This window comes from Pararge aegeria, chromosome 3, assembly GCF_905163445.1.
Source record: "Pararge aegeria chromosome 3, ilParAegt1.1, whole genome shotgun sequence".
In the NCBI taxonomy this organism is placed as follows: Eukaryota; Metazoa; Arthropoda; class Insecta; order Lepidoptera; family Nymphalidae; genus Pararge; species Pararge aegeria.
In genome coordinates this window covers 481,422-493,790 of record NC_053182.1, presented here as the reverse complement: position 1 = coordinate 493,790, position 12,369 = coordinate 481,422, and the positions used below count along the sequence as shown (strand labels likewise).

Here is a 12,369-nt window from a genome sequence, read left to right as displayed (position 1 = left end):
TCTTAAAGACAAGGGCAGGAATTTTGGATGATATTTCACCTTTGAATCGCGTCAATTTGCTCTTAGTTATCGGCCTACACTTGACGATATGTTTATCTTTGTTTATATTATTCAAAACAGTAATTTGTTGGCCACAATGATCTGATCTTAAGTTGGTTATTATCGATTTACCTAAGATATCACAGTTGAGAAAAATATTATCTAAACACGATGCTGAGGTTGTTGTGATTCTAGTAGGTTCACTAAAAGCATAATTTAAATTAAAACATTTAAATAAGTTTAGCAACCTAGTCGTAGTTGCATTACTAAGTAAAATATCAACATTAAAATCCCCGCATACTATTGCTTTTTTTGTGGATACAGACAATCGCTTAAGCACATCTTCCATTACATCCTCAAAAAGGCTAAAATCACCTGAGGGGGGACGATATACACACACTATTATAAATCGCTCCAGCTCCACACAAGATAGTTCTACAGTGCGTTCAACAGAAAGACTAACTATGTCTTTTCGCTCCTTACAAGTTATATTATTGTGTACAAAAATTAAGGACCCACCATGAATTGCAGTCCTTCTGAAGAACACACTTGACATTTTGAAATTCCTTAAGATAACTGCTGGATGTGCACCAGTGAGCCAATGCTCAGTAATACACAGAATGTGTATATTGAGTTTTTCCACAAACAGTTCTATTTCAATTTCTTTGCCGGTTAAGCTCTGTATATTTTGATGTACAATGTTCATATTGGAGAGCTTCTCCGTTGTCTGGCTATCTAGTTTAAATAATTATAAGAAATTTTCTTAGTACTTGAACAAGTACTTGGGTCATTATCAGAAATATTGGTACCTAAAGTACAATTTGTAAAGTTGTCAATAGACTTAGTTACAACACTTGTAACTGTATCATTTAAATTGTAAGCTAATAATGAGGCTATATGTTGCTTACATTTTTTTGACAGATAAAAAATTTGTTTATTAATATTGAATTGTAAAGGTCTGAATAGCATTGTATCTGTTTATTGCCCTTCTTCAGTGCAAATCCACCAATCAGATTGGGACAGTATTTTTTCAACAACAAGAAAAACACTAGCATTAGGTGATTTTAATGGTCATCATACTAACTGGTCATACAAAACAGATCAGAGAGGACAACAAATATTTGACACAACGTTAGACAATGGATTTATTTCACTTAACAATGGAGATGCCACAAGAGTTAAATTAGTAAACGGTGTGATGCAAAATTCATCCCCTGATATAAGTTTTGCATCATCAGATGTAGCAGTTGATTATAAATGGCAGATTCTTAATGAAAATTTAGGAAGTGATCATCTCATAATTAAAATGTCAACTAGTTACTGGGATCGTGTTGAATGTTATAAAAAACTTAATTTTAAAAAAGCTGATTGGAAATCTTATAAGAACGATTTAACAAATGCATTTTTTTCATGTGATAGTTTTAGTTGTACATCTAGTAAAGTTCAATTTCAATATGATGATTTTATAGGTAAAATAAACATTTCAGCTAATAAAAATATTCCTGAAATTAGATTTTGCACCAATCCAATGAGCAAATTTAAGCCGAAAGATTATTGGGATCCGTCGTTATCTAAAATTGTGGCAGAACGGAGGTTGGCATTAAGTACCTTTAGAAGGAATCCTATTCCGGATAACCTTGATAAATTGGAATCTAAAATTAAAGAATCTTTTATTGTATTAAAGAAAGCGAGGTCAGTAGATTGGCAAAAATTTTGTACAAACATCAATGATTCGACATCAACATCAGATATGTGGGATAAAATGCGGTGGTTTAAGGGGTACCGAAAAGCTAGGTTTTGTGCGTCCAAAGAGATGGAAAAACAGTTGCTACATTCGCTTACGCCAGATTCAGTAAGTAATTGTCCACCAACATTTAATTCTGATAACGATTTACTACAGAGGTTATTTACAGTTCAAGAGTTAGAATGTTGTCTGAAAAAAAAGGACACTGCTCCTGGCAGTGACACGATAACTTATTCTATGATATTCAATTTGCCCTCGGCTGGGAAAGAGTATCTTTTAAATATTTACAACGCTATATTTAGTTTAGGTGTTTTGCCGGATCAATGGAGGAAAATTCTAATCGTACCTATTCCCAAAGCAAACAAGAGTACAAGCACACACGCAAAACTTAGACCAATAGCACTTATTTCCTGTCTCTGTAAGATATTTCATAACATGTTATGTAAAAGAATTGAATGGTTTGTTGAACACCATACAATATTGTCACCACATACCATAGGCTTTAGAAGGGCACAATCTAGCTTAGATTGCTTATCACGACTTGTAACATATATACAATTAGGGTTTTCTAGAAAAGTATCAACAGCGGCTTGTTTTTTGGATATCGAGAATGCTTATAATAATATTTTAATCGATAAAGTTGTAAATATTTTAGACAAATTAGGCGTAGGAAAAGTTATTTGTAGATATCTGTGGTCATATTTAAGTGATAGGCAATTAATGATTAAAAATGATAATGATATTCAGGTGTCTGAGATTAGACACGCAAGTAGGGGACTCGCTCAGGGAGATCCCATTTCGCCATTACTTTTTAATGTAACAACATATATGATTTGTCAACAAATTAAAGACGTTTTTATCTCGCAATACGCAGATGATTTCGTGATCTATCTTGGTCATAAGGACTTAAATATATGTGAATATAAATTACAATTAGCCTTAAATAATATGGTCAAAAGATTAGATGATATAGGACTACAATTATCAACAAATAAAACAAAAATATGTGTTTTTAATAGAGGATATAGAAGGAAACAGAATAATCTCGATATTAAAAATAATCATATAGGTGTAGATGAAAATATTAAATATTTAGGGTTGTGGTTAGATAGAGCGTTGCGATGGAGAAGACATATTAAGGAGACCGTCGAAAAAACATCAAAGTTTTTAAATTTGTTTAAAGTATTAGCTGGCCCTGGTTGGGGTATAGGGCCTAAGCATTTACGTAACCTTTACATATCACTAATTAGAAGCAGATTGGATTATGGATGCTATCTATATGATTTTAGTGCTAAGACACATTTGTTAAAACTAGACCGAGTTCAAAACCAGGCTCTTAGGATAGTTGGTGGTTTTATTAAAAGTACACCTATTCACGTTATGGAGAGCGAGCTGTGCATTCAACCATTGTTTTTAAGGCGCTTATATCTTGCGTATAAATATTCTGTGAAAAGTAAGAGTTGGTCAAATAATGTAATTCTAAATCTTTTAAATGATCTGGGATCGAATACGTACGACAGATATTGGCATTCAAAGAAAAAGCCATTGTTATTAACTGCATACAACGAATGTAAACAATGTAACATTTACTGTACAAGTCCTTTACAAATGTACAGTTTAGATATTTGGGTGTCGTCTATTAGCTTAAATTTAGTAATAAAGGAAAATTTGGAATGTTTAATTGTAGCTAAAAAAGAACTTGAACCTGTTTGTTTAAAGTTTTTAGTAATAAAGGAGCTTAACGAAAAATATGACGGCTGGTCACATATTTATACAGACGCATCCAAAGATTGTGTAGGATCAGGTGCAGCCTTTTGGCACCTGAGTCTTAGAAAATCTGCTATGTTTAAAACGAATCAACAAATTTGTATTATGACCATGGAGCTCGTTGCAATCTCAGAAGCTCTTAAATATATAGGTACTATAAGCGGGCGAAATTTTGTTATCTTTTCAGACAGCAAAAGCGCCTTGCAACACTTAGCTCGATGCGCCTCTGGATATAGCAGAGGTATGCCGGTAGCTTACGAAATTTTAAAACAGATATGTGACTTCAGTCATATAAATCTGAGATTGCAATGGGTTCCTGCTCATATAGGCATAAGAGGAAACGAGGAGGCTGATAGACTCGCAAAGTTAGCAATATCAAAAGGCACAGACCTACCTATTTTACCATTCTATACGGAAATATTAAATAATTACAAAATTATATGTTATGATAAATTTAAAGAGTATTTTGACATTAGAAGTAGAGAAAAGGGTATTTGGTATAAAACTATTCAATGCCAGCCTCCTCGTTTTCCTTGGTTCGCTAATATAAGATTAAGTAGAAAATGTATAGTATTAGCTCATAGGTTGCGTTCTGGACATTATCCATCTAATAAGTTCGCATTTCTAATGAAGAAAGCTAGTTCTGCCAACTGCGATATTTGCGGTACGATGGATGATGTCCAGCATGTACTGGTGGAATGTAGCAGATACAATTTGGAGCGACTAGATGTTATGCGGCGGTACAAAATCAACAGATTTGACGTGGGTGCTCTAACGAGCCTTCTCTCTCAACCGACCACAGAAGGTTTCAGGTCTGTTGTTGAGATATTTATGCATAGGCAGCAATAACAGATTTTATCTGTTACATTTCCCTTATATTAATATAGTTATTAGTTTTTTTTATTTACTAGTTACTTAAGGGATGATGGGGCTGGCATATCCGTGTTGGATAAAAGTCCCAAATAAATAAAGATTAAAAAAAAAAAAAAAAAAAAAACATCTCCCACAAGTTCTGAGTCTATCGGGTACGTACGATATGTTCGATCAACGTCTCTTAGACGCCCCGTATTCATAATCAAGTATGTTGGCTTGTTGATTTAACGAACGCGTTTGTGCTAAACATAAGTTTAATTAACGTGATTTACAGTGTACCTCCTTCAATAACACTCCGCTGTATTTGACATTACTATCGCAAGACTAACTGATTATTAAGTTTTCCTTCTATTTTTAAGTAACCTATTTTCCACGAGTCCTAATATTTATACCCCGTAAAATCCAAATTAGGTTAATCACAATGCCAGTAGCCAGACAAATGTATACCGCCATTATCATCACTGCTATTTTTGCATATTTTTTACATTATATAAAATAAAAAAAAACAATAAAGTCAGGTAGTTTTCGTTTTAAAATTATTAATATTTACAGCGAGTTAAAGAAATAGTAAATGGCATCATTAATTTAATAAATTTTAAGAGAATAAAATAAAATGCAATATCAAAATATAATACCCAACCTTTTGAATACGCAAGTATCGTAATCATCGTGCCGCTTAGCGATTTAGCGTTCCGGTGAGATGTTGCCTAGCGACCGATTAGGAGTATAGGTTTCATATAACTGCTACCCCTTACAGGTTAGGCCGCTACCATCATAGGCTGCATACTCTGCGGGGGTCAGAGATGGCATTGTTGTAGTAGTACAGCAGTACGGGGTATGTAAGCAAAAGACGGCGCGGCTCCGACCGCCGCGCACCGGTCCCTAAATAGGTTAATAGCTGAATTATGCGCTCTCCAACGTCCAAACTACACTTAGCCCGCTACAGAATTACTAAAGTGGCAGTAAAAGAACTTTGACAAAAATAGAGAACTTTGTTTTAAATACCTATATAATATATATCTATATATCTAATATACAGTAAAATAAGTCTATACCTACTTAATATTATAAAGTGGAAAGATTTTGTTTAATTTTTGTTTGTACCCAATAGGCTCCAAAAATACTGGAACGATTTTAACCATTTCTTTACCAAAAGAAAGCTAAACTGTCACAAAGTATATACAGGTTATTTCAAAATAAATTAGAGATCCTCAAGATAATTGCAATAATGTAACCCAAAGTAAAAAAAAACATTTCACTTTCGTAAACAGAGTAATTACTAGCCGAGACCTTACACGCTCATTCGAGTTCACTTTTGGGAGGCCGAGTTCGAATCTGATGCTGCTCCATAGTGGGCCGGTAAAGGGTTTATATGATGATGATGTATGATGGCACCCTTCTAAATAGAGACGATTTCTTCACTCAAGACTTAAACAGAATTTCATGATATTAACTCCCAATCTGACCATCTGATGATGTGTGCCATATCTTGATGGCAGATCAGAACACCCCTCTTCTTCCCGCGGGTGTCGTACGAAACGTCCACTGCCCTGCTACTACTATTTACTGTGATTACAGATCCGTCTGCCCCGTGGGGTGATTATGGGCAAACTCTCCTATTGGGAGAGGTCTTTAGTCCAACAGTATACTGGCATAAGCTATTAATGATTACGAACTAAAAATCGAACTCAAAATCTTGTAAAACTCAAATATATAAAGCAATAAATCAAGGAGGCATTTTAAATATGTCTGGCATGTAATGTGATAACTGAGTACACATACAGCGAACGACTAGCTATACAAGCGCTAAATAGAGAACGAGTGTAGTCGTAAATCAATGCGAGCGCGAGGATTGGAATCCGCGTCGATAATGTTAAGTGTAAAAGAGTAACTCGTGACCTTATATAGAAATGCCATGGAAATGCTAATGGCGATGGCTGCTCGCACCCGAACGTGATAAGCGCTGACAAATGTCATGGCGCGAATATCTATCGTACTTACATGCGCAGTATTTTTACCTACGGGACGATATACATTTGTCGATTATTTGTTATTTAACACCAGCGGTGATTCCAATGCGATTTTTGCATAACGTACGTACGTACTCCTAGCTGTGCTTCCATGCTAGAAGATTCATCGGTTACCTAGCCAATAAAATACTTCAGAGTATGGAGCATCGTCGCAAGGTTGCCTGCCTTTCTGAATTCTATAAAATATATTTCGAAGAGTGTGCTCAAGAACCGTTTGATCTAATTCTCCCCTCACCTCTTTACCATCGAACCGCAAGGCACCGTAAGGATCTGCATCCTTACATGGTTGATATACCATGTACGCGAACGAAGTGCTTTGCATCCTCGTTTATAATTTGCACCTCAATGCCTGGAATGCCCTTCCAGCTTCCATTTTCCCCAGCACTTATTATATGATTAACTTCAAATGAAGAGTGAATAGACATCTTCTAGGAAAGATCGCTCCACCTTACGCTGCATTTATCACTTGCTATCAGGTGTGATTGCAGTCAAGCGCAAAAATCAAGTCTATATACGTAAAAAAACCGCGTTGTTTATTTGATTGTTTTTGATTTTTTGAGTTATTACCACTTATCTATCAATTTTGGTCTTGTTACTTTAGTATGTAGATACATAAAAAAGTTCTCAGCAGTTTCGATTGTAGGACTTTTTGATGTTACACTTCTATTCAGGTTTGGTTATTGTTGCTTTCTGACGTATAAATCATAAACGATTTCCATTCTTTGACTTTTGGACGTTTCTTAGATATAACGTTTTATGGCCATAAAAAAGTGATATAGTGTTTTTCCTTCTCTTATAATTTCTCTGAAAAACTTCTGGGCCAATTTTGACAAGGTACACAGAGTATATCCCAGAAAATTTCCTCACATATTTTTCTAAATTAAGGACTAAGTTTTATTAAAGTCTTTAAAGTAAAACCTTGACTTAATTATGATTATATCATTTATGTGAGCATTCCTCAAACTTCCCTCCCACCCTAATCTTAAACTTTCTCCACAATATCTTCAACAAATCAAAAGTTACTTAAACTACAACAATAAAAGTGGAACTCTCATTATATAATGTATGTAACTCACATTTCTACTATTTAAGGTCCGCTCAGATACATGAGTATATAGCTAGGATATGTTGCATAGTATGCGGTTAATAATTTTTCTCAAGGACATTCATAATAATTATTACATGAATGCCAACTACTACTATTCTACTAAATACTATTCGGCTAATACAACATTAGTATTATCCGAATAGTAGATTGCTGGCATTAATATAGTATAGATGGTTTCAAAGTCACTGATGAATATTTTTATGAATAATATACATACATACTTAATATAAAATATAGATATGATAGATACATCCAGATAGCCAGACACTGAAAAACAGGCTTGTGAAGTTCTGTGTTTGAGTTTGAAAATATTTATGCCGATTTTACACTTTACAGTTCAAGTGGCCCACAGTACGAAAAGACCTGAAAGTGATAAATTTCAGTAAACCCTAAGCATACATTCTGAAGTTGTGTCTCAAAGTTTATTCCATCAGCGCTCGATCATTTGCGATACATACTCGAAATATCATGAAATAATCGGCGTATAAGGCGAATTAAGATGAATTTAGTTTTGTATACAACTAGAATCTTGAAGATAAAAGATTTCGGGTGATTTTTGTTGGCTTCTTTCCAGGTCTAGACGCGTTCTAAGTTTATAGGCAGAAACATTTTTTATTCTTAAGTCTAATATTGCAAAATGCCAAAGTATAATATTTTAAATGGGAATACGGAGCAACAGAAATATTTATTTTATAACATCATCAGCCTATTATTTTTTAACGGCTCTCATGGCGAAGTAGAATATAGAGCTCAAACCCACCACGCTTTTATACATGTTGGCGGGATAAGGTAAGAAACTCAGGAGCCAATCAAACTGAGATTTATCACAACGCAAATATAGCAATTACTATTATTGGTTAAAGCTATGGTCGCTTTCTCAAATTGTACTAAACCAATAGTAGTTGTTGCATTTAACCAATAGTGTAACAGTGTCAGCCGATCAGAAAGCATTACGATCGTCTCATTATCACAGTCCTTTTTTCAAAAATTAACACCCTGCATAAAGCTTCACGAAAAGCATGGCTATTCTTGATGTTCCTTCTATATTCCGATTCACTAAGAATAGCCTGTAGAAAGACGTCCAGCGTTTACGCGCAAAATGTTGAATCTCCTATAGTTGGAGGCTTTGTCCGGACTAGTATAGGTACTCCTTCGTAGTGCACGATATTTTTTATTTTTACTACAATACGGGCATGGCGGTTATCATTAAAATAATCTCATACCCCTAATTGATTTCTACACAACATCGTCCCGAGCCACTAAATCGCTTGGCAGTACGTCTTTATCGTTAAAGTGGTAACTGGTTACCGATAAAATAAACACAAGTTGAGTTCCCCAAAACCACTCCTGTTAACGAATTACAGTTAATGAATAAATACCATGAACAATCAAAGAGCGAAATTTATTCATGATATTATTATTCAAATTGGTTTTTAATTCAACCTGCCCACTTATGCCACTTCTGGGGGGGTAGAAATATTAAATGTATAATGAGAGCTATCCCGCCCCGTGTAATCTCTCCCGAACATTTCCGGTATCAATTGGAGCCTTTGAAACAAAACCATATTCGATCGCTATTCGTCCTTTATTTTTATACGATCACTCAATTCACTGCTGCCATTCAATTTCGTTTGATTTTAATTTACGACTCGTTTGGTCCGATCCCTTTATTTTACATCTCTTTATGGAACGAGCGATGTTAAGTTTTAGAGATTACGTGGTCGAAATTGCAGATTGTTCTTCTCTCAATCCGTTTGTCCATCGTCAGATTCCTGCTACATCTGAATTGAGGAACGTAGTTTAATAAGACGCATTCTTTAACATTATGCATCCACGTCATACTAAGTCAGTATAGCGTAGATTTAGCTGCTGTATTTTTAATGCAAAAAAAATATATATGAATTGTTAAAGTACAAACCATTATTATAGATAGATTCGTATAAAGCCAGTATTTTGTTCCAATTTGTCCTAAAAGCTAGTTTATCACTGTTTTGACTTAAGCTAAGCTTCACCTGTATGTTTGTTTATATGTTTCTATATTTGTAACCGACCTCTTTGGACTTGATTTTGACCTTCTTCAAACGGTCTTATTCCGTTCAAACTTTGTAGATATATCGAGGACCGATGACAATACACCAATTTGATAAAATTATTCCATTTTACAATTTGCACAATAAGATTTTTGTTAATTTACATAATTTTCATCTACAGTCCATAAGGTAGGACTGATGTTAATTTTAAGTATCTAATATTAACGATAAATTTTCTAATAAAAATAATAGTTTGGGAAAAACTAAAAATAACTAAACTAGAAGGTAGAAATTAGTTTAGTTTTTTATACCAAGCGTGTTTTCTAGATTTTTGAACTATTAAATTTTTATACTGTATATCATCATCAAAAGCCTATGAAAGTCCATTGCTGGACCTTGGAAGGCTTGTCCTAACGAGAGGTTTTGCCGATAACCACCACGCTGGGCAGACGGGTTGATCGTCGCAATAGATACTAGTAGTAGCACCGAGGATGTTGCTGCCCGTTCTGTATTATATTTCCTGAATCGAAACCTCCGGGATGAGCATGTAATTCTTATTTAAATAACAACGAAGTTTCCACACATTTATTCCGAACACCGACAGTAATCTGATTGAATTAAATCGAAGCAAGCTTAAGGTGCTCTCCTTGTGTTTTATATAAATGTAAGCGATCAGCAGTAATGGGAAGATCCCTTAATGCAATTAATCAGCTCGATACAACGCAGGTGATTGCTAACACTTCCGTTCGATTACCGTTAGTCTGCTCCCATACCCGTTTTCCACCACACACATTGCGGCTATGCGCGTCTTTATTAACTTAGAAGGAAGGTTCAGTTTTGTTTGCAGTAGGTGCATTCACTTGCGTGTGTTTTCCGCCACACCGTGCAGGGTTATTTCGGTGGGCCCGTTTAAAGCATAAAGCCCAATTGGGTTTTACATTCGACACAGCGGGCTCGTCCAATCTAACTTTAGTCTCTAATTCCGAAGTGAGCCATTGACCGTGCGCAAAAACAGCGTGAATTCATCTGTTCAGGTCAGAGATAAATTCTGTGAAGCTCCGGAAAAACTTCCTGATTTTATAACAAACACTACCGAGAAACTACTAGTATCAGAAAATCTATGTATTTTAGGACTAAAGCCAACGGTAGCTCGAATCATATTTACGGCCGAAACCTTTACTAAGTAAAATCGGAAATAATGTGTGCATCTATAGATACGTTTTATCTTAAAGTCATAGATTAAAAAAAATACAAAATTAATCGAATGAGAATAAGAATATCACAAATCTTACTTATATCGCGAATGCGAAAGTTTGTATGGATGGATGGATGTTTGTGACTCTTTCACGCAAAAACTACAGGACCAATTTGACTGAATCTTGGAATGGAGATAGATTATGTCCTTGATTAACATGTATGTTGCTTTTTATCCCGGAAAACTGTACGATTCCTGTAGAATTCATGAAAAGCCGTGGGCAACAGCTGGTCAATTATTTTTCACCGGGATCCTAAAAAAATATCAAAACATGGATCTTGCATGAACTTGAACAAACAGCCGTACCCATAATTACTTTGTGAACGGAGCGCGATGGAATTTTCTTTCAATTTGCGATCAGCCCCAGGAAGACGTTCCGCTTGATTGAAAGACAACAAAACGATAATCAGATCTAGCACTTCCCTCGGATGGTCGGTGTTGACTCCCTACAAAGTGATTTTAAGTTGGAAACTCCTTTCGTCAACCAATCGATGACGAGCATGCCTCGGATGTTAATGAGTTCTGCGAAAACGCAGCTTACAAACGACATCTCTATGGTAAGAGTAGATAAATATCCCAAAAATTCGCTTCAAGCGATTTGCGTTTCCTTTCTTATACGTATGGCTGGGATTTGGATCGCTCTTCCGAGTTCTGTGGCTTCCTAACTCTTACAATCTGGGTACCTTTAAAACAAGAGTGTATAATTATCTTCTAGGCAAACACTTCTAAACTTTCCATCTGGTGAGATTGTGGTCAAGCGCTGGTCTATTACCAATAAAAAAATAAAAAAAGAATGTAGTCAGACAAGCCTTCCTATTTTTTTTAATATCTAACATTAGTGTGTTACAATGGTATTTATGATAATTTAGAGATAAAATAACATCTAACGCCAAAGTAAGCGTAGTTTGTGTTATAGAGACTAAGATGAAAATAATATACATAAATACTTCTAACATACAAATAAAAACCCAGGCACTGAAAAATATTAATGTTCATCGCAGAAACATTTTCCAGTTGTGGGAATTGAATCCACGGCCTTGACTCAGAAAGAATCTCACTACCGTGTAATTCTTATGTACGCATCAAAAGTGCCACCTATGGGCCTACTTGAATAAAGATATTTTTGACTTTGACTTTGACTTTGACTTTGCATCGTCAATCGGCCGTCTTAATCTAATTTCATAGTTTCTCTACTCCAAAAAATTCTCAAGTGACATCTCAATGGTTATAAATTTTTAGTTTATGATGATGTGACCTCGCCTCAAATAGATGACAAAACATCGAAATCGAGAACAAATACGATGTTAAAGCATGCCAATTCTACTTGGAGTAGCTCAGGTACAAATTCAGATCCCCTTTTCCAATGAGAGAAGAAGGCTATGGGATGCAAATAAACTGATAATGGTGTTTTTAGAGCAAATGCAGTGTGGTTAGGTCACTCATGTTTCCGTTGTAACTCAAAAAGTCATCGCACATATTAATTACAAAACAAGCGACCGCATCCGCGAGTGGCAAAATGGCAA

At 35.2% G+C, this 12,369-nt stretch overlaps 1 protein-coding gene across 1 annotated transcript in view; it reads left to right on the top strand.

The window, feature by feature from the left end:
- The window catches only part of LOC120637459 (nephrin), a 537,044-nt gene that overhangs the window by 342,907 nt on the left and 181,768 nt on the right, over positions 1-12,369 (top strand). The window lies entirely within an intron of this gene.